This window comes from Malurus melanocephalus, unplaced genomic scaffold, assembly GCF_030028575.1.
Source record: "Malurus melanocephalus ecotype Western Australia unplaced genomic scaffold, MMel_1.1 scaffold_245, whole genome shotgun sequence".
Classification (NCBI taxonomy): Eukaryota; Metazoa; Chordata; class Aves; order Passeriformes; family Maluridae; genus Malurus; species Malurus melanocephalus.
In genome coordinates this window covers 1,082,353-1,109,362 of record NW_026623477.1, presented here as the reverse complement: position 1 = coordinate 1,109,362, position 27,010 = coordinate 1,082,353, and the positions used below count along the sequence as shown (strand labels likewise).

Below are 27,010 nucleotides of genomic sequence, written 5' to 3'. Positions count from 1 at the left end.
AGGAGAYAGCTCAAAATGAAATAAATTATTTSAGAGATATTCATGTTMAAAGATTCCACGGAGTTCATCTTTACACAAAACTCCTGTTACCAATTAGCTGGCTGTGGATCAGGRCTCCAGGATGTGGCAGATATGATCCATTTGCCTCTTCCCTGTGTGACAAAAGCTGTGTGTGGCCAGACCCCCAAACCCCTTTTTCCTGTGTTGTGCTGCCATTTGAGCACTCCAGAGCTGCTGCATTCCTGCTTTTGCTCTTTGGGGCCTCTCGTTCCTCCTCGTGCCCTCACAGTAACATCTCCTGCAGCCTGAGTGATGCCAGCAGGAGGATTTCTCTCTCTGCCATGGTGGATCCAGGCTGGTGYGGTGCTTCAGGGCCCGGAGCCTTGAGGTTTTGCTTTGTTATCCCCCCACCGTGCATTTCAGGAGTGATAAATCAGAACCTTCTGCTTTGATTAGCTTTCCTCCACCTCCAGTGGCTTTTCAGATTGCATCTAGTAAAAAAATTGCCCATGAGCTGGCATTAGAGGTGTGCCTCTAGGGACTGGATTACCTGAATTAAAACGTTCTGATTCAGAWATACCTTTCCTACCTCTTTGTTGCCCTTGTTAGGAAAAAATGTCCCACTTTAACCTCCAGCTAACTGATTACCTGCCAGTTCTGAGGCTGTGTTCTGAATTAATGTGCTCCAAAAGCCAACAGAGATGCCTTGTGTTTGGGCACCTCATGGGAAAACGGGGAGATGAAAAGCCTGAGCAAAACTTTGACAAAGAGCTTGGAGTGTTTGACCAGCTATGCACAGCTGCTGCTGAATGGAGAATGCAGGTAACACGCCAAACAAAAGGGGATCAGAGGGAAGGCAGCTTTGCTCTCTGCACTGGACATCTTTACTTTCAGGAAAGGAGAGGGAATATGCTGAATTACCTGTAGGAGGTGTGCCTGCTTTTGCTAAGAGATGCACGTGGCTAATTAATTCCTAACCATCCGATCCCATACCAATGTATGCTGGAATTCTCTCTGAGGTCGGTGGGGGTACATCCCTGCACAGCACCTTGATTTGATTGATTGCATCCCACCYATCTAAACATGCCTCAAAGGCTCGTTTGCAGAGCCACAATCTCTCTGCCCTCTCCAATTCCCGATCTGGGGCGATAACGTCTCCTCATAAATCCTGGATGMGATAGCACCAGCATGACCCATCACTTCATTACAGCAGAGCCMTGCAGTGCACTGAGGAGGAGTTTATCTGGACAGAATGGATCTGGTCCAGGAACAAATAAAGGAGTTAGGAATCTGATTATTTCTGGGCCAATTCTGTATGAGTTACAGCTTCTCAATTTTCCTGATGTCAGCTAGTTTTGCAGTTTAGTTTTCCCTCCCCATGCAGGAGGTGCAGTACCTAGCTAGCACAGACATCCTGATGAGCTGCTGTTGTCAGGACAGCCAATCCAAAATTCGAATCAGCTTGGGATGGAATGCACCACGTTCAGTGCCATTTGAGCACTGGCTGTTTGGGTGTGTGCCAGGCTTGTTCTAAAAGCAGGGATCACCTCATYTGCAGGATCAGGAGATCTGTGGAGGTTCCTCAGACACCCCTGTCTGGCTCACCCCCGGGGAGGAGCAGCCTTATTTCCTCAGCTTTGTGCAAAGGAGGAATCCTTGTACAGAGGCAATTTCCCAATGGCCAGGAACGGTGGACAGAGTGTAGCATCTTTCACTAAAGGGATTAAAGGAATATGGTTTGTTAGGCTCTAAGCCACTCTGTGCTGCTTCAGACATGAGTGGTAGGGGCAAAGAACTATTTCTTCTATTTTATTTACTATTTCTGATGTTTCTTTATGATCACTTCCTGGTGGTTTCAGAGATAGCTGTTCTATCTTGGCCTTGCAGGAGCTTGTTTAGTCTGATGCTCTATATCATTTGTTTATTTCTTCCAGGACACTATATTTTCCATGTATTTACTTAATGSTTTATATTTACTTAATACACATCTTTCAGCAAGACATTCAGACTTCATTCAATGATTTCTGGAATTCCCTATGTGTTCCAAAACATAAAAATCACATCTGTGTGTTGAGMCTGCCCTTCCAAAATTCTTCTGTGCAAGTTTTGCAGACTCGATGGGCTTAGCAGACATAATTCTTGCAGGTACTCAGCGAGGTTTTAAAGTATTTAATTGGTCTTGAATGTACAGCACAGCTCTCCAAATACAGGACTGAGGTATTTGCTGATCCCTCTTGCCTGTTCTGCACATTTGAGTTGTCAGTTCCAGGTAGGCTGACACTTGCAGGGAGAAATTGTGAACTGTGGTGGTTTTCAGCAGAAAAGGAGACATTGCTAAGGGGAGCTCGTGGGTGGATGTCCTGAGCTGCAGCACRGTGACAGCTCTGCAGTTCCTGCCTTTGGCACCTCTTTTTAGTCTATGCCTCCTCTGGGATTTAGAGTAAGCAAAAAATCCTCTTCCACAGAAACGCTTTTACCCTTTTGTAAAATTTTGGTTTACTTATCAGATTTTAATTTGATTTTTTTTTTTTTTTTTCACTCAGGTTTTCATTTGATTGGGAAGTACTTCTGCAGGGCCTCATGGAAAAGGCAGCTGGGTGCTTTGTCCTGCTCCCTCCCTGGTGAGKTCCTGCCTGTTCCCAGTGCTCCTGCACCTTTTGGGTGTGCATATTCCTGTTCTGCACACTCAGAACTGGTAAAAAGMTAACTTGCTTGCTTGTTTAAGTTAGGGTTTTCACAACACACATTCATTCATCTTTGAATTTTTAAATTAGTATTTTTGTCTTCTGAAAATTAAACTCGTGAAGTCATGCATTCTGGAATGATGACAGCCTAAATTTGTTATGAATACCTAAAATAAAWTTTTATTTTCTTATTAATAACCTCTTTCATAAAAATAACAGCTGAGTATATATTCATTGCCAAAATTCTGAAGAATGTCAAATCACTAAAGGGCAGAAATTACTAACTAGACACCTGGAATTGGAGTTTCTTGAGTAATAAACCAGCTTTTGACAGCTGTAGCCTTTTTCTGCAGGTGCAAGAAGAACATTTTCTTCTTTTTATTTTATCTGCTTTACATCACTTAATGACTAGAGTATTCCAAGTTGGGAAAACAATTGGGAGTTGAAAGAACAGGAAAAATTGTTTATTCTTTCCCATATTATGAATAAAAGGTGTGTATGTGTGTGTGGGGGGAAGATCTGAGATCAACCAGTTCTAATCTTGAAGAATAGGAAAGCAAGGAAAAAATAGCTCAGCTGGCTTATTGCTGTTGRTATCTGCACTGTTCAGTACTTCAGCTGCCTTGAAATACAAGGAATATTTTGATAATATTTCCTAAAATACGCAAGACACAGTGTAGTTCCACTTAAACAATTAYGTTCTTCTGGATATTTTTGTTCAGAAGCAGCATGACACAAAGCACACATTAAAAAGTTAACCAGGTGACTAAAAMCTCCATGTCCTGTTTTCTCATAAATCAAATGTAAAAATCAAACCCCAGAATAAAGGCTTAGATATATAATGATGTGTGATATTAGTGTATTCTCTTCGGTAACAAAAACAAATATTAAATACCACCTCRCAGCTACCTTTGTTTGCAATTAAGCATTTTTATTAGTTGTCAGTCTCTGGGAATAGCCCTTTGTCATGAATATCTGTTAGAAAGCTCCAGTGCAATGCAAATYAAATTATTTAAATTGTGATTTAAATCACAATTAACAAAACTGATTTAAATCAAAGTGATATAAATTGGTCCATCCTCCTTTAAAATTAATCAGGGATGTGCTTTGAAAGAATACTTCTATCAGTGGTTCTCCATATCACTCAAGTTTTAATAAATCACAGCAAGGGATGGAATTTTTACTTAGTTCAACAGTCTCAATCTCTAAATTTAAGGCCACYGAAGAATAGATTAACATTTATAATTGCTAGGTTGATCAGTAATTCAAATTAAAAATGGGGATTTCAAAACAAATTAACCTTTGCAATACATCATGTGGAGACAGACAGACAGTGTATTGTTGRAAAGGTTCCCATCATCCTTGAAGTCACAAATCATTGTATTCTCCATGGTGCCTCTGCAGCCTCTGGAGTCTCAGTGTCCAAAAAATAAACTGTGATAACTGAAAGAACAACATGGACTGTTTGAGGCTGGCAAGTCCCTTTAGCATGGGCTATCRCTGCTTTGTGTCGCTCCAGGCAGACTTGTGTATTTTGGGACTAAGATTAGGATGTTTAGGCTAGGGCAAAATGGGTTTATAGTTAGATATGGACCAGCCCTTAACCTATTAATTGAGGCTCATGCTTCCCTCCACCTACCCTCCACATGCAATGAGACCATGATTTAAAGCAGTGGAGGGAAAATGGACCTTCTGTACCCAAACTTTTCTGCCTCAATGTGCTGTCCTGTGCTCTGTCCCTCTTTGTGACACTCCATGAATAGAACAGGACACTGTGTCAATATGGTCTGTGCTGTTATCTATTTATAAAATCAGGARCTTGGATCTCATCTGGAGGAAGCCACCCAATATGATCAGCACATCTGTCATGTTTCTCCTCAGGCAGCAAAGCAGCCATAACTGGAGAAGATGGAGTGGGTTTTGATGGCCCCGTGTAGAATCTGAGGAGGTCCAAGAGGGTTCCTTCCATGCTGAGACTCTACAGAGGTGGGAGATGCAGAACCCGGTGGAGGGATGTGTGGGGAAAGAGTGGGACATCTGAAAAGAGTGATGGCATCACCCAAACAGCTTTGGTCTCTCCTCCTGCAGCTACATCAGCTCCTGGAATGTTCTTGCCAATCGATGCAGCTGATGCAGGAACTCCAAGCTTTCTGTGTGGTGGTGTCCCAAGGAGCAGGAGATGAGGTAATCAATGTTTGATGTGTTTCTGACAGGGCTCATAGGCTCCCAGAAAACTGCTGTTTTCACATCTGCAGTGCTTTGCCCAAAATTTAAGTTTCCATGGACAACCTTCATATATTTAATGTGCTGATTTGGAAGGAATACACAAGAATCACRYGGAATRCACAAGAATCACACACCACAGTGCTCTCAGAGTGYCTTTTGTCCAAAAGCKTCTTAAATTCTGCCAGGCTTGGGGCTGTGMCCACTTCCCTGGGCCACTGACAACTGAAGTTGAATGCAGAAGAAATACTCRCTTTTTCTCTTAAWTTATGTGCCTCCACAGTCCTTACCAAAATTGAGCAGTCAGACACTAATGTGGAGTACATGACCCATTAGGCTGACCCTGTGGAAAATATTAGATTATGCAGATGTTTATGCACATCCTTTGTGTAACGGTAGAGCTATTGTGTAACTTGCCTTTTTTTGTCTCTGAGCAAAGTGACACMGGGGGAAGCTGGTAGTACTATCTCCTGATCACAGAGTTCCACAAGGATATAAATAGGGAATGAAGAATGAACAGTGGTATTAAAAGCTTCCTCTGAATGGATCTTTTTTTTTTTTCTAAGTTTATAAATAGAAATTAAACGTAATGTAAACTAAACAGACCGGAATAAACACGGAACTGTGGCAGGTATTGTCATCACTGCTCACACAAGTTTTTTGGTCTATGAGGAAGCAAAGCCAAGGAGGAACCTTAAAGATGTCCAAGCTTGAGCAGTGGAAATGAGGATGTTTTTCTAGAAGGCAGAGCAGAGATGAGCAGTGGAAATGAGGCTGTTTTTCTAGAAGGCAGAGCAGAGATGAGCAGTGGAAATGAGGCTGTTTTTCTAGAAGGCAGAGCAGAGATGAGCAGTGGAAATGAGGATGTTTTTCTAGAAGGCAGAGCAGAGATGAGCAGCCTCACCCCTGATGTGGTGGCCCAGGGTGCCAGTGGCTCTAGGTTGGGTTTGGCAGTGTGGAGGAGCTGGGGACAAACCTCTCCTTCCTGCCAGGACCACGCCAGCCTCTTCCAGCTGGGATGCTCCTGGCTTCTGTCATCCAGATGATGGCAAAATGTGGGTGGTAGGTGAARAAATGCTGATGAGGAGGATATCGATGAGGCTGCTGAATAGCCAGCCAAATACTTGAAATATTTTTMAAAACTTTTGGCAGGCGAAACAAGATTGCAGTCTGGAAGAAAAAGACCTGTCTGTCTTGTTCAGTAGATGTTTCCAGCTGCTGGTAAAGGTATTGGCAATAGGAGTTAATTAATAACTGGAAAGTTATTGCTTTTTAATGCAGGCAAAGGTTGTGCAACTGCTACAGACATTSAGTTAAACATGCCCTGCTTTGCATGCTTCATTTTTTTCTCATCTAAATAAATTGCAGGTTGTTCAAGGATCTCTCCCTTTCCCAACACTATATTATTTGCTGAACAATTTTTTCTTTTTTTTTTTTCTTTTCTTTTTTTTCTCCTCTAAGGAGAATGAAGTATTGCACATGGCCTTTTTCCAAAATCAAAAGCTCTTTAGTATGGTTAGCCTTTCTGGTCTATCTTATTACTGATATTTATACAGATGTACAGGCAAAACCAAATTTATTGCAATATTTATTGGGCTGAATTTGAGGTTATTTATAATGTGGTTAGATGGCTATTTATTAGACATGTCACAGTAGCTATTTAACACTTCTATAGCTGTCTAACTGGAATTAGGACATAAAACAGAATTTATTGTATATTATCCAGAAAATGTTACAGGAAGAGTAAATTCTAAGAAAGACACAACCATCASAGTAATGAAGGGACCASRAAGAAAAAAAARAAGTAGTTTTAAATAGCARTTCTCAGCCAGGCTGAAGGAAGGGAATATTTGGGATGTGAGGAAGTCCAGGTGCAGATTTTAAGTTCTCTAAAATGCACCAGCACTCTGCCTAACAGCTGACCTTTCCCTCATGAAATGGACATTTTTCATTTAGAAAAGGAAATGAGAGTCATCTTCTTTGATTTGTTTTGTGCTGATTAAGTAGAGTTAAAAAGTTCTGTGGGACCATTTTCTCAAGGAACGATTTCATAAAAATCAAGCATTTCACAGGCAGGTGTTACTTCAGTGTTTTTAATGCGTTGTGTTAAGGTGGTACTGACAGGTGCATTTCACTGTGATTGTTTCAAATGACTTTTTTTTGCCATATTACTGTTTTTTAACTCTGTATTTCACTGTTGTGAAAGCTTTTTGCAGCATCAGGATAAAAAGCTTTATTTTCTATTAACATCTATGGGATTTGGATCTTTTTCTAATTTAAAACAGAAAATGAATGCACATATTGAATGTCTCACGAAGAAATGTGGATCAGAATTCCCTGCAAGGAAAAGACTGTAAGTGCAAAAAAAAATTCAAAAATAGTTACAAATTTCCTTTAAAAATAGTTTCCCATAACCTTTAAAAAGAGCAGATTCTTTAAGAAAATAAGTCTTGTACAGAAACACAGACCATCTTAAAATACTTCACCAAAAGAAGTCAGCCTTTCTGTTTAACAAATAAACCCATTTCTGTGGGAGGATGCGGAGGAGAGAGGAAATGAGGCCATGGAAGGGTTTGCAGGTGTGAGGGTGAAGCTGGGCAGCCACTGCTTTCCACTGCTYGTGAAGGTGCAGCAGACACAGGATGGGGTGAAAGGAGGTGTCCTCCCTCCTTTTGGCACTTTCTTGGGGCAAAAGAGTGTTTGTGCACATTGCCACTTCTGTGCAGGAGCAGCACACCCCATCCCAGCCTTTGCCTTTCTTGATTAATTCAAGTTTTCCACCTTTTGTCCCATGGGAATACTCACCCTGCACACGCACAGCTAACTCATCACAGGATGGCAGCTGCTGGGGACCAATAAATACATATTTATCCCTTGGTTCTTGCAGGTGGAGGAAATGAAATAGTCCAGCCTTCAGATACTGCAGCCTTGAATGGCATAGGATGGGATATTGAACAACAAAAAGGCTTGTTGATCAACAAAAATGTTGATCATGGGGGAAAACTCTTTGTCCAGATTGCACCTGCATTGAGATAAGTTTTAATGGTGGTTTTTTAGAGTGTGGATGCCAACTGAGCTAATGCTGGTGAGAAACTACAGTAGGTAATTCAAGGAGACTACGTTTTCTTAAATTCATTAGCTGCCCACTGAGGGTTGAAGAGAACATAACTAAAAATTATTATATATGAATTATGAAGTTCAAAGAGAATGTGTTACTTCGCTCACACAAAATTTCAAGGGAGACAAATCATAGGGGTTTATTAGCATATTCTGCCTTTTCAACAAATCTTGCAAGGAAGGGAAAACCCAATAATGTAAAGGAGTTGAAGATTCATGTTTCCATAATAGCTGTATCTGCACTATCCTACCTGTGAAATTTATTCTCTGTGGGTGTGGGTGCTGTTGAATAGTTTTTATTTCCCAGCTATCTTTYGCTTTTCCCTGTAAGCAGCTCTTATGAGTATTTGTATTAAAAKGCAATCCTCTCCTAGCTAGAACTTTCTTCAGCTGCATTACCCCTGGGCCAGGGGCCTTGCAGGGAGCAAAGGGCAGCATGCAAAACTGATCATGAATACACTCRCAAAAATTCTTTTTTATTTGAGCTCATTCATTCTAATTGTTCTCTCGAGGCTTGATCCAGAGCACAGAGAAGCCCAGAGGGGACTCTTTGGGCTGTGGGTCAGGTTTTCAGGTCACCTGTACATGGCACGTGGTGAATAATGAGCAGCACACTGCACAGRGCCAGCTCCTCGGGCCTGACCTGGAGGATGGAGGTAACAATTCGGCCACTGATCTCATCAAGAGCGGTCTCAGGGCTGGAGGAGAGCACAGCCACTCACTCCTTCTGCAGCAAAAGGCAGTCACAGACCTTAATGAACAGCAGGCTGGTGTGTCCCAGTAATGCAGTTGACCATGCCCTGATTAACTGGTGCAAACTGTGCCCCTGAAGGTTTTCTCTGTGGAATTAGTTCTTTTGTTGATGGCAATGGTCCAAGAAGTTGTTAGAGTCACTGCTGGGACTTGATGTGATTACAAATATATTTCCACGTTCAATTATGAGTACTGTGATGACTGATTTGTCCTTCCACTGGTATAAACAGGTTAGGATTAATACACRTATTTTGCAAACCAAACTATATACATTGAGAACTGTTTAGGGTGGGTTTTTTTCTTCTGCCTTTTTTAGGGGGGGTTGGTTTTTTTTTCTAAACAGAATCCTTTAAGCCAATTTAAAAAGTTTGTTCTTGCAGACAGAAATGTTCTTCCCTCTAGTCTCGATTAGGCATTTGGATGGGAAATGGAATGTGGAGGTCTTGGCCCAGCATTCTGTGCAACCACAAGTGAACCAGTTCATGCTGTGGCCCCTTGTTCTACCAAACTTTACCCTACTTCCTTGATTTAAAGCGGTTGTCATCTTTGTCTCTTTTATGGACACCCAGCATGGTAYGACCCAAAATTAGGGGTTCTGGACATCACCACAGCAATCACAATAAAGGTCTGAGAGTCGCTTGGAAATTTCCAAAACTCCCACCTCTTTCCACAGTGTTAGAAACAGGTCTTGATGAACTGCCAGCTTTTAACCCTTATCATCTCTGTTTCCATGGGTGCCCCTTCCTGGTGTCCTGTTGCTTTCCATTCATTGAGTTCCACTGTTGGCACAAAGGATCAGATGCATAAGCAGATATGTAATTACCAAGTATAAGACAGATAACCGCATGGCAGAAAAAGGAGTGTTCAAGCCTGGAAACAAAAGAGTTAAAATAAAATTAATTTCTCTTTCCCACTTTCCAAAGATGCAAGCCTTTCTGTATAAACTCCTGTCATTAATCTAATAAATCCCTGCTTTGTTCATAATTTACTACACTCCTCAATAAGCATTCTAATATTTGTGCAGGGCAAGTATATAAATCACTGTTGCCCTTCTCTACTTTTTTTTTACTTACGTGGTTCTTTCAAGGTCACTAACCTACCTTACAGCTTTCATCTGGTTTAAATATTCAGCTATTGCCTTTTACACCTYGCTTCTTTGTTCATGTCCATTTGGATATCTGCAGCTGCATCTTCTCAAGTAGTTATTGATCCATGTCTCCTTGCTAAAGGTTGCTAATTTAATGATACAAATTACATCTGTTAGCGTCCACTCACACCTCTCTTTTAGAAGGAAAGAATGCCTTCTGACTTTGTTGTTATTGGCCATCTTTTCTGCCTAGGATATGTAAAAGTCAATGAGAAAAATTGTATGYTGTAAAATATCCTCATTCTGACATGTGTAGGCTTTCAGTGCCCAGGTCATGCAGAGAAGCTAATCAATCCCTACTGACCTCCAGGAGCATGAAATATAGCTGGGCAAGGCCCCAGTCCAGCAAAGCACTTAAGGATATCCTTATGTAAATATAGGATCAGCCCCATTTTCAGTGTGATTTGGTGAGAARTGCATTTCAGAGCAGAGCATCTCCAGGGATGCTGATTCTTGCAAGGGCTGTGCAGGATGAGGCTGTACCAGCTGCAAACATGAGCACAGTGTGAGGTATTTGGTAATCTTGCATGGGGCAAAGGAACTCTCTTTGGTTTGCTTGTGGGGAGGCTGCTGAGGCACTCCTGCTTTGCAATCAGTGTGCATTTGTGAGTGTGAGCTCATGTCCACTGCTTGAATTTCTTTTGCTGTTTAAGGGAGAATTAAATTATTTAGAAGAGGGCAGTTATCATCTGAGTCCTGCAGGACCTGATAACCTGCCCGTTTTGTGCTGAGAGATCATCCTGTTCTCTGGCTTCATCGGTTCCTTGACCCAATTGTATTTCTGCCACAAGATTGCCAACTTGTACCAAAACCACAGCTGGAGCWGAGTTCTGTCACAGTCATCTGCCAAGGGGTGAGGCTGGAATAGTTACCACCATGGTATAGAAGAAAACAGAGCCAGAAGGGACCTGAGGAGGTCACCTCATCCACCCCCACACAAACTGCTCCTGACACGTTTGTCTGAAGTGTTTCTTTAACCCCGTCAGCCGTGGAGATCCCCCAGGCAATCCCCTCCAGTGCCCAGTGACCCTTGCAGCAGGGAAGTTATTCTAGTGCTGAACTCAGCTCTCCCTTGCTGCATTTAAACCCATTACTTTTTTTTTTTTTGTGCTTTCCCTGTGGATGTGGATAACAATTTATGGCCTTCCTCTTTGCATAAGCCTTTTCTTTAATTGAAGACTGTTATCAAGTCTCCTCTCTGTCTTCCTGCTCTAGACTAAATAGCCCAGATAGGATGAAAGCTGGAATGGGGTGTCAGGGAGAAGGAGTTAGAGGAGGAAATCAGAGAGGGATTAATCCTGCTTTCTGTCCCGGAAGAAATGGACTTTTCCTTCTGAAGAACAGGGATGGGGGAGGCGGGGATGTGATTCTCAGTGCTGCAGATTCACTAACGCAGCTTTGTGAAATGTGTATCTGATTGATGGGCTACTACCTCACAGACTGAGGAAGAGGGGTTTGGACTGAGCTGTGGCCCTGATCTCCAGCCCCTGAGTTTAGGAAATCAAGGCTTTAATTTCTCACATTGGTGAGGAGTTCGTGCACCTCACACATCAGCTCCTGGGAGATGTATCTGGTGGAGCTTCTGTGCATGACAAAAGCTGTTTCCAGGTGCTGTGTGTGTGTTCTACAGCCAGCCAAAATGATGATGTAGCACCAGCACCACGCAGGCAGCCCATGGTGAGTCCTGCCAGRAGCAGGAACCCTCTCCTGCGGTGGCAAAGCTCTGTTTGTGCTGCCCTCACCTCAGCTCTGCGCTCCCAGCCCTGCTCAGARCTCGCCACACACGCTGCCTACATGAGTTTCACAACTCCACTGCTGTTCATAAAACCAGCACGTGGAACAGGCAAACACCGTCTGATCCAGAATGCCCCGGGGCCTATTATGTCAATGTCACATACATTAGGAGAGAACAGCGAGCGCTCAGAGTGACTTCTCGTGTTTGGAACCCTTTTCCATTATTCACGGCGGCTGTCAGAGCCGCAGCACGTATGCAGCCACTGCTGTCACAATCTGGAGGAAACAAAACTACCTCCCAGCCTGGAGATTGCCAAAAGTACAAGGTGGGGGGAAAAAATGTCTCCTTGCTACTTAACACTCCCAAACAGGTTTTGGTGACACTTTTGCCTCGCTCCAAGCGCTCCAAGAACAGCACGTAAGGTGGAGCTGYTTTCCCTAGACTCCTGGTGACATGGGATCACAGGATTATTTGCATCAGAAAAGGGCTGGCCTGGAAGAAAGCAAAATGTTAGATGCTGTTTGGGTCAGCAAGGRAGTTCATTGCATTTCAAGTGCACTGCAGACTAACTCCGGCACTCCCAGTCTCTCTTTGTCCCCCACTGGCTCATCAGTCAGCTGTTAAGACTTTGCAGTTCAATTTCACAGTTAAAATAAACCTTGACAAATTGCAATCCAATTGTTTGGTTGGGGTTTTTTTTGTTTTTTTTTTTTTTTTTTGCTCTCCTTTTCCCCCACCCTTCCTTCTCAGAGTGACTTTGAAGATGACATTTGTACTTCTGAATTAAAACCACATTTGCCCAATACTGCAGAGGGGGGAGGCAGGGGCAGAAGAGAGAAGAAACCCTTTTGTTCTCCTCCTCACAGCTCCCCCTCACCTGCCAGGGCCAAGCTCCAAAATAATTTCTAACAGCTGAGGTTAGCCAGGGACACCTAATCCCGGAAAGCTGGCTCTGAATTCCAGCACCAGCACACAGTGTTTGAGTTTCATCAACAGCCCTTTACATCTAATTCTCCCAAACCTCTCAAGTGTGAGTATATGTACAGGTGTGTGCTTATTTAATAAAAAGAAAAAAAAAAAATACATAAACCTGAGCCCAAATGGCATCAACAGCAGTGACAGCATTCATGATTTTTAAAGCTGAGCAAGCTCAGCAACCGTTTTGAGGATGCACTGGGGTCTTCTGAGTGTACCCTAAACTGCTGTGTCTACAGGATACACAAGATTGTCAACCAAAGGGAGGGCTGACTCCTCTCCCCCTGATTTCCTGTCATGGAAAAGGAGTGCTCTGTGCAAATGGAACTGAAAAAAACCTGCTGAGTGTGCTGAGACCTGTCCTGTGTGTTTACAGAAGGGGTGTAAGGAGCATCCTGGCAGCACAACAGAGAGAAACCTCTCGGGGTTCAGCTGGTGGGAGGATGTGACAGCAACGGGCTCACTCTGAAGGAAATGCACCTTCCCAGGCATGAACAGGGACCAGATGGGATGTGTTGGGTAAAATTGCAGTTTTTTCTTCTTTGGAGTCAGTCAGCAGGGATAATGTGCTATTTTTCTCAGGAGAGTTTTAATTTTTTCAAAGGTAGTCCTCTGATTGACCCTAAGTATTGGCAACCCAAGGATAAAACTCCAGTTCTGTTGCATCCCTTCCCAGAAAGGAAATYTCCAGCAACTTTACTCATTARGGGTTTGCTTWAARACCATTCATTTTTTATTAAGAAAAAAACTCTGGTTTCACTGTTTAGCCAGTTGAAATGAGTAATGAAAATGTTATTTRTATGGGACAAAGGAAATGTTTCTTTGAAATTATCTCATCTTACTAATTGATTACAATGGGACTGCTTGGATGTGTGCAATGTACAGCATCCAGTCCCTCTGTCAGAACAGGTCTTCAGCCAACCTGATATAAACCATCCCATGGGAKAAAACAATGGTAAAATGTGTCAGGTATTTAAGGCTGACCATCCCATGGATCCAGCTCAGTCTCCACAAGGAARCAATTAGGGTGTCTGAAAAGATGTCCTAAAAATATTGGAAGTTTCTGTGGAAGATGAAACACTAGAGAATATTGATAATTAAAAACACAGACTAGAAATAAAAAAATTATCTAGAGAAAACTCCTCCAAGGAATAGGTATTTTCTGTTGTTCAGTGCAGATACCACTGAGAGCCTGCTAGCACAGAAAATACTTGCTGTTGATGAAAAGTAATAATATAAATCCACAGTATGTCTGAATTTAAATCWGAAAGGGAAAAAATTAATATAAAGGATTTAAGTATTACAGCACAATTCCCCCAAGAAGCAAAAGAATCTCATATTTGGAAGTGATTTGAATATAGTAATCTTCAAATATTCACGGCTGAAAGTGTTTTTAAATGCTGTTTCCAAAATAGATGTTGCGAGACAAAAACTGTGTCCTAAGYTGATTTCAAAACCATGGAAAATAAYGTTGTTTCACATAAACACAGAAGAAAATACGATACCAACAGAAATGAAAGGGGAAAAAATTGTCCAGGTCTGTGTGTTGAGGATGGTGAAAAAGAGAGAGAAGAGGTTTCAACAGGAAAGCTGGAAAAGCCAGCATGGAGAGGCAATGTCATTCGCAGCTCACGGAGCGATCCGTGCTTTTTGTGTGGTTATGATCTATTCCCCCTCGGCTCCAGCAGCCTCTCTCACTGCTGCCTGCTGCCARCAAGTAGGTCAGAAACCTATTTTTGTCTCTATTCTTCTGTGGCCTTGTCGTGGTCCCTGCAGCGGGGAGGGGAAGGGAAGGTGTGAGTGGTGGCTGTGGGATGGGGTCTGTCCTGTGCTGGGCTGAGCAGGGTGTCCTGAGCCCCAGCTACCTTTGACAAGGGGGAATAATGATCCCTCCAACAGCAGGGATTGCCTCTGGGGGTGCYCATCTCTCTCTGCTTGCTGGAGAATGGTTTTAAGGGAATTAGAGACTTAGTCTGYGGTTAAATGCCTAAACTAAACAAGATGAATCTGAGCCAAAGCATGTGTAATGTGCCAGCTCCATCCAGTGATGCTGCACCCAAGCAGTGCAGGAGGTTTTTGTGGTTTTTGTGCTAACTCAGATCTTTGTGGTCTGGGTTAGAGGGGCCTTGCAAACCGCMGTGCTGGTGTGGCTGAGGTGCGGATGGAGGGGTCTCAGGCAGGAGCAGGAAGCTGGGCATGAAGCAGAAGGAATTGTGCTCTGGGGCTAAACATTCAGTGCTCTGGGGCTAAAAGCTGCTTGCTTCTCCTGCTGTCCCCCAGGGCCAGTGATTTTATCACTTCTGCTCTTAACATCCTTCTTTCCTCTCCATATACCAGCTGCCCTTTGCCCCCCTTCCCCCTCCTCAAAACTTGTCTAGTTGATTAACATAATTCAGTTAAATTTCAGTAATTGTTTTCAACTTTTACTTCCCTCTGAAGTTARCTAGAAGACATGTCAGAAAGCTGCTCTAATTCTCCCACAATATAATCTAGAAATTACTTTTTAAAAAAATTACAATAAATTAACCTAAAGATACCATCTCTCCTTATGGACTTKCCTTATTTGCATCTCTGTGTCATGAGTGCCAAACCCCTCTTCTTGCTCCTCACTCCTCTCTTGTCAATGCCAGGCTGGTTGGGATGGTGCTTTTGCCACGCTGGACTCCTGTGACCTTTGGAGGACAAGTGATCCATCTCCCTGTGGGAGATTTGGTGTTTTGCCACTGGTCAACAAAGTACTGTCCCCAAATGAATAGTTTTACAAGTTGCAAACACAGCCAATGCTGCTGCCAAAACTCAAGGGTTTGTCACCCCTGAGGTGGCTGCAGGAGATGCCAGGCAGGATCATTAATTGTAAAGTGTCCMTCTCATTACATTTCCCTAAAATATCTGCAGTGCTCAGTCCAGTGCTGTGCTACTTCATCTGAGGGAATTGCGTTCCCTCTGACAYGAAACAAACTGCAAAGCAGTCGCCTCATCATTCTGCCTTTAGCAGGTCTTGAGTCCAGCCTTTCAAACTGATTTTTCCCTTTTCACAGTGCATCTGTCAGGATCCCGATCTGGAACAGAAGATCAGAGCAAACGGGGGCTGAGGAGAACAAAAGCTGACCCAAACCTTTGACCTAAACATAAAGCCAAATGAAACTTTAGAGGTTTGTAAATGTTCATGAAACATTTCCACCTCCTGCTCCCMTCTCCTTTATCTTCAGTTTCTTTATGCTTCTACACTTACTGTTTCTAATTGAAAGTCTAATGTAAAGCACCCCTAAATTAATGGAAAGGCTCTCACTGATTTTAGTGCCTTCTCATTCAGCCTCCCAAAGAAAGGAAATGATTTCTTTAATGAAACTTTCTTTAAACTTAAGAGAAGATAAAACCTGAAGAGAGAAAAAGAAAAGCAGAGACYAAATGCAATTTTCCAGCTAGCAGCACATGTTCTTGATCTGAACCACGCCCATAAAATTGCTATGGATATTGTTATCCCAGGAAAAAAAAAATCACTGTACAGAAACAGAGATTTGCTGAGACAATGGTGAATTGGTTTAAAAAGCTTTAATATCTGCTAGTAAAGAATGGTAACATTTCTGGGTCTTGAGATCAGGTTGTCCTTTAGAAGCTAAACCCTGGTAATTGGCTGGCATTTGTCACCTGAAGTCTCCATTCATATGTGTGAGACTTTCCTTTGTACCAATATGGAAAAATGAAACACAGGAAATCTTTATTAAGAAAGCAACTCTGCTATTCATACAGTTTTTAGCTTTCCTGGTGACTCKTTTCAGAAGGAAGTATTGGTAGTTTATGGGCCTTAGTTACACTTGGATTTCCCTAAATGATGYCTTGGCTGGTCAGAATAAATGTTCTTCTCTGAGTTACATTCCAGATTCATGGATGAGAGACTTGAGGAAAGCTGGTGAAACCCATCCAAATTAAAATTAAGATGTGGCTGATGCTGAAAGGTTGTTACACTGTCTTTTGGCAGCAACAGGTCCTGATGGATTGGTGCTGCCAGTTCAGAGCTTGGTCTCTGTAGGACTGGCCTGCCTTGAGCTCCTGTTTTGCACATACAAATTGAGTGTTTTCTGTGTGCAGACTGGTATGSCTGCATATTTTACTTGTGAATACATGCACAGTGTGTCTAGGGAATTATTTCCCAATATCTGTGTAACAGACAGTTTTGGTGTTCACAGTCTCAGGGCAGATGCACACAGAACAATGTGTGCTCCAGAGGTTGCAATTTGGTGTTAATGGAAAACACAGATGTGCMAAGTGGCCCTAGGAAGATGCTGTTAATAACAAGCACTGCCTGTTCATAATGTTCCTATAAATGAGCCTTTTTTTTATTATTATTCATATGCAAATTTTACACAGCATAGTGTTTTTTTCATTCTCTCATTTTCTTTTTGTCTCCTCTGTCTTTTTTTCCCCCTTACTCCTCCTACATTTTCTGCTTCTGAACTGCTCGAAAGTTCTCCCCAGTRTCAAGGCTGGACTGTGTGGTCTGTGCCAGGAATACAACTCCTGAAAGAAAATAAGGACCATGACACAGAGGTGTTGGCTGAGGTCCGTGGACCATCCATGGTGGAGCAAATCCACTGGACAGAGAAATCAGGCACAGAAGAAATGATTCTATTTGCTTTTTTCAGCCCAAGTTAGAGGGAGAAGATTTTATTTGTTGGCCTAGTGACAAATCTATTTTGACTGTCAGAACTCAGAAAACTTTTTTTTCTCACAACTTGTCTTGGATCTACTGGTGTGGGTTTTGTAAATATTTCATCTATCTGGTTCTAGAAACATACAGGGCATGAATTACTGGAAATGAAGCAAAATGTACCAGACATAAACTCAGCGCATCCTCTATAGCTCATATTCTCTGAAGACTCATTTGTCCTTTTCCTCCTTCTAGATATTTCCTCTCCTCTTTCTGGCCTGTTCTTGTTATTTGTTTCATCAGCCATTTGTTATACAACTCTTGGCAAAATATCAGGGAAATCTTCCTGACTGTGAACTGGGAAGAGCTTTCTTAAGGGAACAACAAAGATTTCTTTACTTGGGTGAGCAGAAAACAKGCCAAGCCCAAATATTCTCTTTGCTGAGACCAAGTTCATGAGGACAGCGATGTGCTTTGTTGGACTCAGTTGTGCAGGTGATGAAGCTTGTCCTGTTGGGATTTTCTTTGGGTTTTTTTAAGGGTTTTAAGTGTGATTTCTCCCTGTGAAACTTGCCTCATTGCCATGCCAGTGGTCAGTTTGGCAGGGATGGAGGGATGGACTGAGYTGCTGTCTGGTGGGAACTGAGCTCCCTGTGTGTGGCTCCATGGAGGTGGTGGGACTTCCCATCCAGGRGTGGAGAAGCCTTTCTGGCTACAGGCAGCTCAGACAGTCATCAAAACAAGCAAACTGCATGCTTTCATCTCTCCTGAGTCCACAGCTTCCGCAGCCCAGACGAGATGTCCTTAGAGCCAATCAGAACTTCAATAAACTTTTCACTTCTGCAGTTTCACCCAAGATTTGACTTTGCWCTGGGATTATCCTGACATTCCTCTGCTTCAGGGCTCTTGGGTTCCTCTCTGTCTCCTCTCCAGTTGAAAGTTTATAGCAGAGCTGCACAAGCATGTCCTAAACTCAGAGCAAACTGAAGGAAAGGCAGCTCCAGCTGCAGCTGGCAGCCTGCCGAGAGACTCCCCTGSCAGCTCTCCGAAGAGCCTGTTACTACAAGTTCACTCCAACCAGCAATTCTGGCCAAAGAGAAATTTTGCATGAAGTTCATATTAGTTCAATATTAGCTCACGTTGCCAACGATTCAGTAGCTCCTTCTCAGTGCTTGAATCTCAGTTGAAAGATTTATGTGCACTTGCCATGCAGCCTCTCTGAGAAAGTCGTGAGGGTGGGCAAGCATTTCGTTTTTCCAAATATCATGGTACCAGTGAGTCTTCTGGAAGGACTGAAGAGTTTAAGTCCTAACACATAGTTGTCATCTCTGCAAGATGTAATAGCATCTAGATTMGCTTCCAAAGCAGCAAAGGACACAGTAAAAGTAGTTTTACATAGTAATTTTCATTTCCACTCACCGAATCAGTGAGGTCTTACATCTATTGAATAACCCAACATTTAYAAAGCTTTTCCTTTAAAAGAGCTTMTATTGCTTTGACTGCATGCWTTAAAACTCATTTTGTGTGTTTTAAATGAATTACAACCTATTCAAAAGCACTTTCTCACCCTAAAGCACTCTGTACATTATAGTCTCTGTAATACCTTCAGTTGCTACAGAAATCTCACAGAGCTAAGGAYGTTCATGCTAAATAGATTTKGTATTTTGTTGATGTTCATGCTAAATAGATTTGGTATTTTATTCATGTTCATTTCATTTTGTGCACTTGCCAAAAGATTTTTGTTGAAAAAGAAAAAAAGAATATCTATGTTATTGAAATTTTGGAGGTTTGGTTGAGAAATCTCTGCTTTAGTTCCTTTTAAGTCACATTTCCGTGGGTTTTTAATGAACGGCAGTATGCAAATATTAGCAGCATAGCTAACATTTTCTGCCCTCTCCTCTCATATTGTACATTAACAAGGATGAATTATTGTCTCACCCCTTGAGCTGGGTGAATTCTGTGTAATCTGGGCTGAGACTAATGAGCCAACCCCAGTCTTCGACTGGACCTGGAGTAAGGCAATGGCTTCTAACTCCCCACCAAATTCAGCAGTGCAAGAGGCAGTGCTGTGTCCATGACCTGCTCCAGTACCTGTTCCCACTTTGCTTCTGGAGCAAAGCCCATCTCCATCCTGCTGGAAAGAGCTTTGCAAAGAGGAAGCAAAACTTGTGCTTGGTGCCCTGCAGAACAGACAGAGGCTTTGTGGGGGTGTCCGTGGGAAGGGGCGTGTTCTGGCCCCAGGAATGGGAGGCATGTCCRCAGTGGGAGGCAGCGCTCACGGGATTCCCCACTCTCACCATTGAGCATTGTTCAGAACAAACGTAGATGCTGTATATGGATGTAAAGCTTAATTTGTGGTTTTTACACCCACCACATTTCTTGGAGTTGACGTTTTCTAGAACTTTGGGAATTTTTATCTCCAGGCTGTTGCTTTCTTTTGGGTTTTTTTCCTTCATTTTATAGGAAGTTAGCAGCCCATGTTTTTTTCATAATGCAAACAAATCAACCCACGCTTTGGCCAAAGCAGCTGGGTAATGCTGTCCTGTCCTCAAAGGTGTTCGACTCTGCAGGGCAATGGGGGCACATGTTTGGTTCCTATAACACAGTACAGCTGCACCATGACATTGATTGGGTGGATGCTGAGAAATATGTAGGAATTCCCAGGGGAAATGTGGAAATGGGGGGGGCCTTCTTCACCCAGTGTTCCACTTTGTGCCMAACAGTGAGAACAGAGTGACTTATTTTTCAGAAATATCTGTAGCCACCTATGACTGAACAGTTGTTTCTTGCTCCTGATAGCACCCAAAATGTTCAGGGCATTTTCCAGGTGGAAGAAAGAGCTAAAGAGACACAGAAGRAAGAGGGAGAAGATTCARCTCAGCAGTTGTTAAGTATAAGTGGAATCTCATTCATTCTAAAATTTCAGCCTATTGTGATGACTTCACAGTTTTAAAGAAAAAAAAATGCTTTTGTGCTCTCTAAGGTGTGCTGAAAACCTCCTTGTTCCTSCTGCTCCGTGGCAGAAGATGCTGCATTGGGATTTGTAGAAGGCTTTGAAATGAGGTATGTAATACTCATCTCTGAAAATCAAACTCATATTTTCTCCGAGGATGGAACAAAGATGGGTCAGTCACCCTTTCTGTGGGAATTTCCAGCCAAATAGAGTAGTCATGTATTTCAATTCAGTGATGAGTGGGCAACAGTGTGGATTGTTGGACCCTCTTGTTGGGCATGGAATGAGAGACATGTGGAAATGGCAGRATATTTGTCACCTCTTGCTCTGCTATCCTCAGGTGTGTGGTTTGGCAGACATAATGAATCAAAACTCTGAAGGGTATTTTCAAACCTTGCTGACTCACCACAATCCTTCTCTCAAAGCTGTCCCTTCCTCCTTTACCAGCCAGAACATGAAGAAGAACATGAGTACATGAAGAAACAAAATCAGATGGAACTGGCTGAAAAAAAAACCCCAGTAGCCCCAGGTAGGTGTTGATGGACATTCTCCATTGGCTGAAAGTTTCTTATCTATTTTCAAGGACACTTTTATTTTTAAAACTCGTTTCCATTGGACATGTACATGTGAAGTCARGCAGCAGATATAGAGCCTGGCTCAAGAATACCCACTGAGCTGCCTGATTTTCATTGTATACCATAATTATMGTAGCATACACTTCGGACTGACAGCATTTCTCAGCAGCATATAGCACTTTRGAAATATTAATCTCACATCAGCTATTTGTGTTGAATATTGGCTTATTCAGCAGGTGATGTGAGCCAATATTATCATACTTTTATAGACAGGAAAACAGAAAGAGAAAGAAAGATTAAATGACTCACCTAAGGTCAAGCAGTATGTCCAAGAGACAATTTATTTAAGCTTGGGGATTACTGCCTCCCAGTGATCGAGAAATGTCTGCAATATTTCTGAGAAATTAATGTATATGCTTCTATAATAAATTAGAATTTTTACTGGCTTAGGTTAGTCATTCACTAATGTGAGGGATGTTTTCATTGTATGGTGTTGCAAAAGCCAACAGACTCGGTGCTTTAGGCAGCCAGATCCTGCAAAATGTCACCATGTTCCTATGTGTGCAAATTCCATGGAGCTCAGTTCCTTAAAGGAGAGCTGAATCTTCAGCAGGTGATTAATATAAGCAGTGATTACCTTGTGATTTGGCAAAAATGGCCTAAGTTTTGACTCTTTTAACCTTGTCTCCTCATTATTCAGCATTTGCCACTCTGTGAGCTGAGAGGGGCTCCTACAGATGGGACTGTTTCCCAACTATGGGGATGGGCTACATGACGAGGAACAGAAGTTGTGTGTCCATGCAACTTGTACAGCATCAAGTCTCGAGGTAACAGCACCTCTTAAATTAAACACTGATGTTGTAGCAATTTTAGAAAACTAATTACCCCATAGACAGTTGAGTAAACTTCAGAAGAAAAAAGTTTACATTGAGAAATTGGCTAATAATAGGGATAATGTAATTGTACATAGGAGGGAAAAATGCCAAGCCTTTTGTTCCTGGACTTTCTTCTCTTGCATCATATTATGGATGCCATTCAAGGAACCAACCTCTGCAGAAGAGTTCTAAGTGTTAACTAATTATGTTTCAACAAAAATGAGCAGGATCTCAGATTTTACTTGGCTTGGATGTCTAAAGGCAAATTATAAGTTACGTAATAAAACAACAGAACCATTCAACGTTGATTTACTTGTTTATTTTGCTATAAGAAATGAAATTTTTATTGTAACGAAATTAAACAAAGGTTTATGTGCTTGTATTCCCCATAGCCCWTTATACAGTACTAATATAGTAATATTCATAAATCATATCAGAGTTTTCAAATTTCCTCAGCAGTGACCTAGGCAAGAAATGCTTAACAACTTGCTGAGAGACTTTGAAATTAAACTCAGCTGTAATATCATCATGACTAATTTATGGCAAGTTTGGTTGCTACAAAGATACATTTAAAGAAACTGAAGTATGTGGTGGGGATAAGATAAAACATGGGTTTAGTATCATGTAATTATTCCACTAGAAAGATTTATTCCACGTTTCATTACTTTATTGAACATGGCAAACCAGTGCGTTCCTTGGGAGAGAGGAAGCCTTAGATAATTAAACATGTAAATACTAAGCCTTAAACCAAGTAAAACAGGGAATGCACTAGATAAGAAATTAAACCTTTATAGCTGTTAAAGGAGTCTTCCTCTTTTGTTAATACAACAACATTCATGTAGACACATGGACTCTGTATATTAATGTGTATCTATAAATATGTACATGCTTATACGTGCATACAGCCTCCATTTTAGAACAGGCRTAATAGTAAAACATTATTTAGGGTAACACATACATTATCTGGTGCAATTGGAATCATGTTTCTGAATTGCCCAACATCCCTCAAGCTTATTTGCGTCCCACTGCAACTTTTGAACTTCCTGAAGGGCTCGTTATGGCAAATTGAGATTGATGACAAAGTGCAGCATTTTGAAATTATTAGAGGTATTTGTTTTTCCTTTAATTTCTTTTACCACACAATGAAAAGGATGAAAAATGATTCTTTTTTTCACGGTAATTACATGTCTGACTCCTCAAATTTTATGCWGGCAGAAAACTTCCTCTGAACTCTGCATGTGTTTGGACCCAGCTTATAAGAGTCYTGCTTTATCCCACTTCAGCATTGCCATCACCTCTTGTTGGAGATGTGGATTTTTAACCTGTCCTGGGTAAAACCAGTGGATCACTTCAGGTACAAGTTAAGCTAAAMTATTTCTTGGTGTACCTTTTCGTGTTCCTAGTGATGAACCCTTTAGGATAACTAATATCTGAAAGTGACCTTCTTCTGGACTTCTTGCCCTTACCAACCTCCTTTCACCTACACTGGAGAGTGTGAATGCACAGTGGAGGCACTAAAGGACGAAGCTGCCCAAGATCACCCTCTTCCCAGCCACTGTGTGGTGACATCTTGACATGRAGATGCAGTTTCCAGGAGCTCCTATGACAGACCTGAGGTCACCACATAACAATGACCCAGAGAACTGGCTTGGTGGCACACAGATGACTGAATAGGTGCCCTCCCAGTACTGCCCACACAGCTGCTGGTGAGCACAAAGTGAGTATTCAGTGTGTTCAATATGCCAGGGACATTAGTCACAGCTCATTCCATTGCACATGTCCATTGAGTGGAAGAACCACCGGGATTTCTGTAAATCCAGCATGGGAATTCACTCATCCCAGCCTCCAGCAACAKTGAATTACCCTGGTGCAGTTGGGAAGCATACATAGCCACAATGAGAAAGTACCGTGGTTTCCCAGAAAGTAATAGAGTGGTTATTGCTGATAGTTACTGCCTTTGTGAAACATTAACATGTGGTTGTAGTGCAGTCATGTAGCAAAATTATAGGGGCCTGTAGAATGTTACTTAGCAACACTTGCTAATGGTGAGGTGGTAATGAAGGAATGGAGAAAARGAAACACAGAGTATATTGGAGTCATAAAATAAGCTGTGGTGTGATGTGAGCAAGCTGTTCTRAAGATAAAGGTGTTGTCTCTTTCTTTTTTTTTGCCATGTGGATATGGTGGAAGAACTTAAGAGCTGATTTGAAGCAATGCATTTGAAATATCTAAGTAACAGAAACAAGCACGACATTTTTCATTTTTCTTTTATCATTGCTGCTGCTTGGGAAAAGTCTCAGAATTGCTTGGCTTTTGAAGGTCCTCTCCCATACTGAGGCACTAGCTGGCCAATTAAAACAATCTCTCCTTTGGAAAGCAAGCATTTGTCAGAGTTAAGAATGAAGGCTTTTTTCTACTACATCTATTGTCTCATTCATTCATTTACATAACTGCTCCARTGTTAATCAAGTGCCTGTAGGCATATCTCTAGGAAAGTATAAGGCCATAAAAAWAAAGGCAGACATATCTAGTTATAGATGAACCATCCACATGCTGCAGATCTGTTCTCAGACACTTATCTTGGTTTATCYCCACCTGTTTAAATTGGAAAACTCACAAAAATCCATCTCCTTAGAGATTTCCAAGGTTTCTTGATTTCATTTGGGTCAGAACTGACACAAAAAGATGCATTTCTCAGAGCACTTCTGAGCTGCTGCCAGGAACAGGGAGTGCTGGACTGTGCCACTAAAAAAAAAGAAATAAAAAGTTTTCTTTGAAAAGTCACCAAATTTTATAAGCTTGAAAAAATTGGCCTAGTTCAGTCTTGGGTATGATTAAAAGAGCTGCCCTGATTTATTGGTGTCAAACAAAGTATGTTTGGGTAGAACATTATTTTGTAATGGAAAAAGTGTCAGTGGAAGYGCTGCCTATCAGCACTGCCTGGGCTGGGTGAGGACTGAGCCTTAAACTGCATCTCTAAYGCTGGAGAAAAAGAAGACTATTCTAAAAAGGAAGACTGATTTACCKAGAAGGCCATCTCTAAGTCTTCCAGATAAAGGTGGGTGTGAACAAAGCTCAGCCTCTGGGGTTTTGCTGACTAAATTATCACAGAAGTCATGGAGTATACTGAGTTGAAAGTAACCCATCAGGACCATCTGATATTTGCCTGCTTTGCACTTCACCAAGGCCCTGCAAAGTAAAAGGAARCAAGTTTCTCATTCCCTCCCCACCAGGAATGCTAAGCCACGAATATAGAGTGATGGTTTGGGAAATGTTTCACAGAAGAAGCTTTCCATATGCATAAATTTAATAAAACAATAATATTCTCCAGTTGCTAACATATTTGCTTCCTGCTGTCCTTTAATTTTGCACTTTTTCTTTCTTTTCCCTTGTAAATGACAGAGTCATTTTATTTTGACTGTGTTCTTGTTCTTGCTCATTGTCCTATGCAGAGCTGGGGTAAGAGGCACTGGCACAAGGACGTGCCTACCAGGGACTGCCCAGAGACAAATGGAAAATTAAATGTAAGTGAAGCAGGGGAGCCAAGCCTGATGTTAACAACCCAGTCTGTTTCAGACATACTTGTCCCACCATCATCCTTCTGGAGTATTTTTAACAGARCCCTTGTGCAAAGGGAGACCTTACTAAGACGCCTACTCCTGCCCTTCCTAAAATCACCATGTTAATCTTTCTTCAAARCATGCAACTGAGGTGACTTTTGGCTTTAAATGTGATTTATGACCCTTTGAGATGCCGATGAGGTTATAGTTGAGGCCCTTAAACTGGACAAAATTAGTAGCAAATATAAATTTAATTTGGTGAATTTATGATAAAAATTATAGGGAAAAATAAGCACTTACAGGAAGACTCTACCATGAAAAATTATATTGGAATTAGCAGAGTCCTCAGCACCTATACACATTTCAAGCAGATGTTCTGCCTGTCCTACTTATCGGCAATTACTTTTGATCAAAATGCTCCAGACTTTAAAAAAGGTGGTACTCATTTTGTAGAGCTTGTTTCGGGTGAACAAAATTGTCCTCTGTCTTACGATGTTTAATGATTATTTGAAAGCAACTTGATGAATAGAAGAACGTGTACTCCCACTTGGGGCAAATGTATTTTTGGAGTGATTCATAATAATTAATCTTTGTCTAAGTGGAATGCATTAATTTCTCCTACTGATGATGACGGTACTTCTGTTTCTTTTCCTAAGTTAGATGGTTCTGCTCCAGAGGCATATTTGCTGATTAAATTGGACTGCGACCGGGTACTTAGGTTATGTCACTGTTACCCAAATGATCTTTTAAAGAACACAAAGTACTTGTTTTTGCTGCTCTTGCRTGCTCCACATTTAATCACGGATCTTTGTAGCTTGTTATTTCTAAAATTCAGATTACAGTGACTTAAAGGCCTCTCCATCCTTGCCAGTGCTCGGTGACATAAAATAAACCCGCCTATTTAGAAAAGAACCAMAAAACTTGTCAAGTTGCACTGAGGRATGGAAAGAAAAAGCAAGAATGCTTTACAGGGATCTGGAAAYGCCGTCTGCAGCGCAGCTATAAAGGGAAATGCTATAATAAGTTGATATTATCCATGTAGCCAGAACTTTGTTTCTGAGARCGCTGTTACCCGAGGCGGGGGTCCCTGTCGGGTGTGGGGTCCCAGGGCAGGGGTGAGACACAGACACAGCAGGAGAGGGTTCATGGCCTCAAGAACGTGCGAGTGTCACCGGGCAGCGGGAGAAGGAAGCGGAACAAAGCAGAGGCACAGATTCCCCACCAGCCTCCCGCTGCTCCTGGGCCACACCAGCCACCAAAGCCCCTCTGCTTGTCCCCACCTTGCTGGGGGCTGGCTGAGCCCCCCAGGCTGACTGTGCAGAGCCCAGTGTCCATTGCCATGTCCCTCCTGCCTCCTCCTCCTCCTCCTGGTCAGCGGGACGCAGACAGAGCTGGGACSGCCCCGCCGCTCCACGGACCCGAGCGCTCCAAGTTCCTTTTTTAGTAAAATCGCTTTGTCTCCACAGCTCTGTGGAGCAAAGCCCGCTCGGCCCGTGCCCCCCTCCTTGCTCTGAGCCTGCTGGAGGTGCCAGGATGAAATGCCAGAGATATTCCTCATCCCAGAGACGAAACACCCCAAACAGCCCGTACCCCATATCCCAGCCCAAAATGAGGTCTCCCCAGGACAAGCGGCCTGTCCTCCAGCCCCAGCAGGTCCCTCTCTGGCGAGGCCTGGTGGCAGCATTGCTCCTTTGTTCTTTTAAAACCTGGCATCTAAAGAATAGACAGAAACCAACAACTCTTTTTTGTTTTTTTTTTTTTTTTG

At 42.2% G+C, this 27,010-nt stretch overlaps 2 long non-coding RNA genes across 4 annotated transcripts in view; both read left to right on the top strand.

Moving 5' to 3' along the window:
* The window catches only part of LOC130578922 (uncharacterized), a 54,935-nt gene extending 38,585 nt beyond the window's left edge, over positions 1-16,350 (top strand). Inside the window, exons 5-10 of one of the 3 annotated variants that reach the window (XR_008965929.1) lie at positions 2,544-2,621; positions 4,566-4,670; positions 4,773-4,868; positions 7,193-7,260; positions 7,795-8,680; positions 15,673-16,350. This is a non-coding gene — a long non-coding RNA (uncharacterized LOC130578922). Of the gene's footprint in view, positions 1-2,543; positions 2,622-4,565; positions 4,671-4,772; positions 4,869-7,192; positions 7,261-7,794; positions 9,082-15,672 lie in introns of those variants that run through there. The other 2 variants (XR_008965928.1, XR_008965930.1) reach the window with 2 other exon arrangements.
* A 2,940-nt stretch (positions 16,351-19,290) lies between these two features.
* On the top strand, positions 19,291-26,592 carry LOC130578927 (uncharacterized). The gene is made up of 3 exons (XR_008965931.1): positions 19,291-20,345; positions 20,683-20,768; positions 22,901-26,592. It is a non-coding gene; the product is annotated as an uncharacterized LOC130578927 (long non-coding RNA).
* Positions 26,593-27,010: the final 418 nt, after the last annotated feature.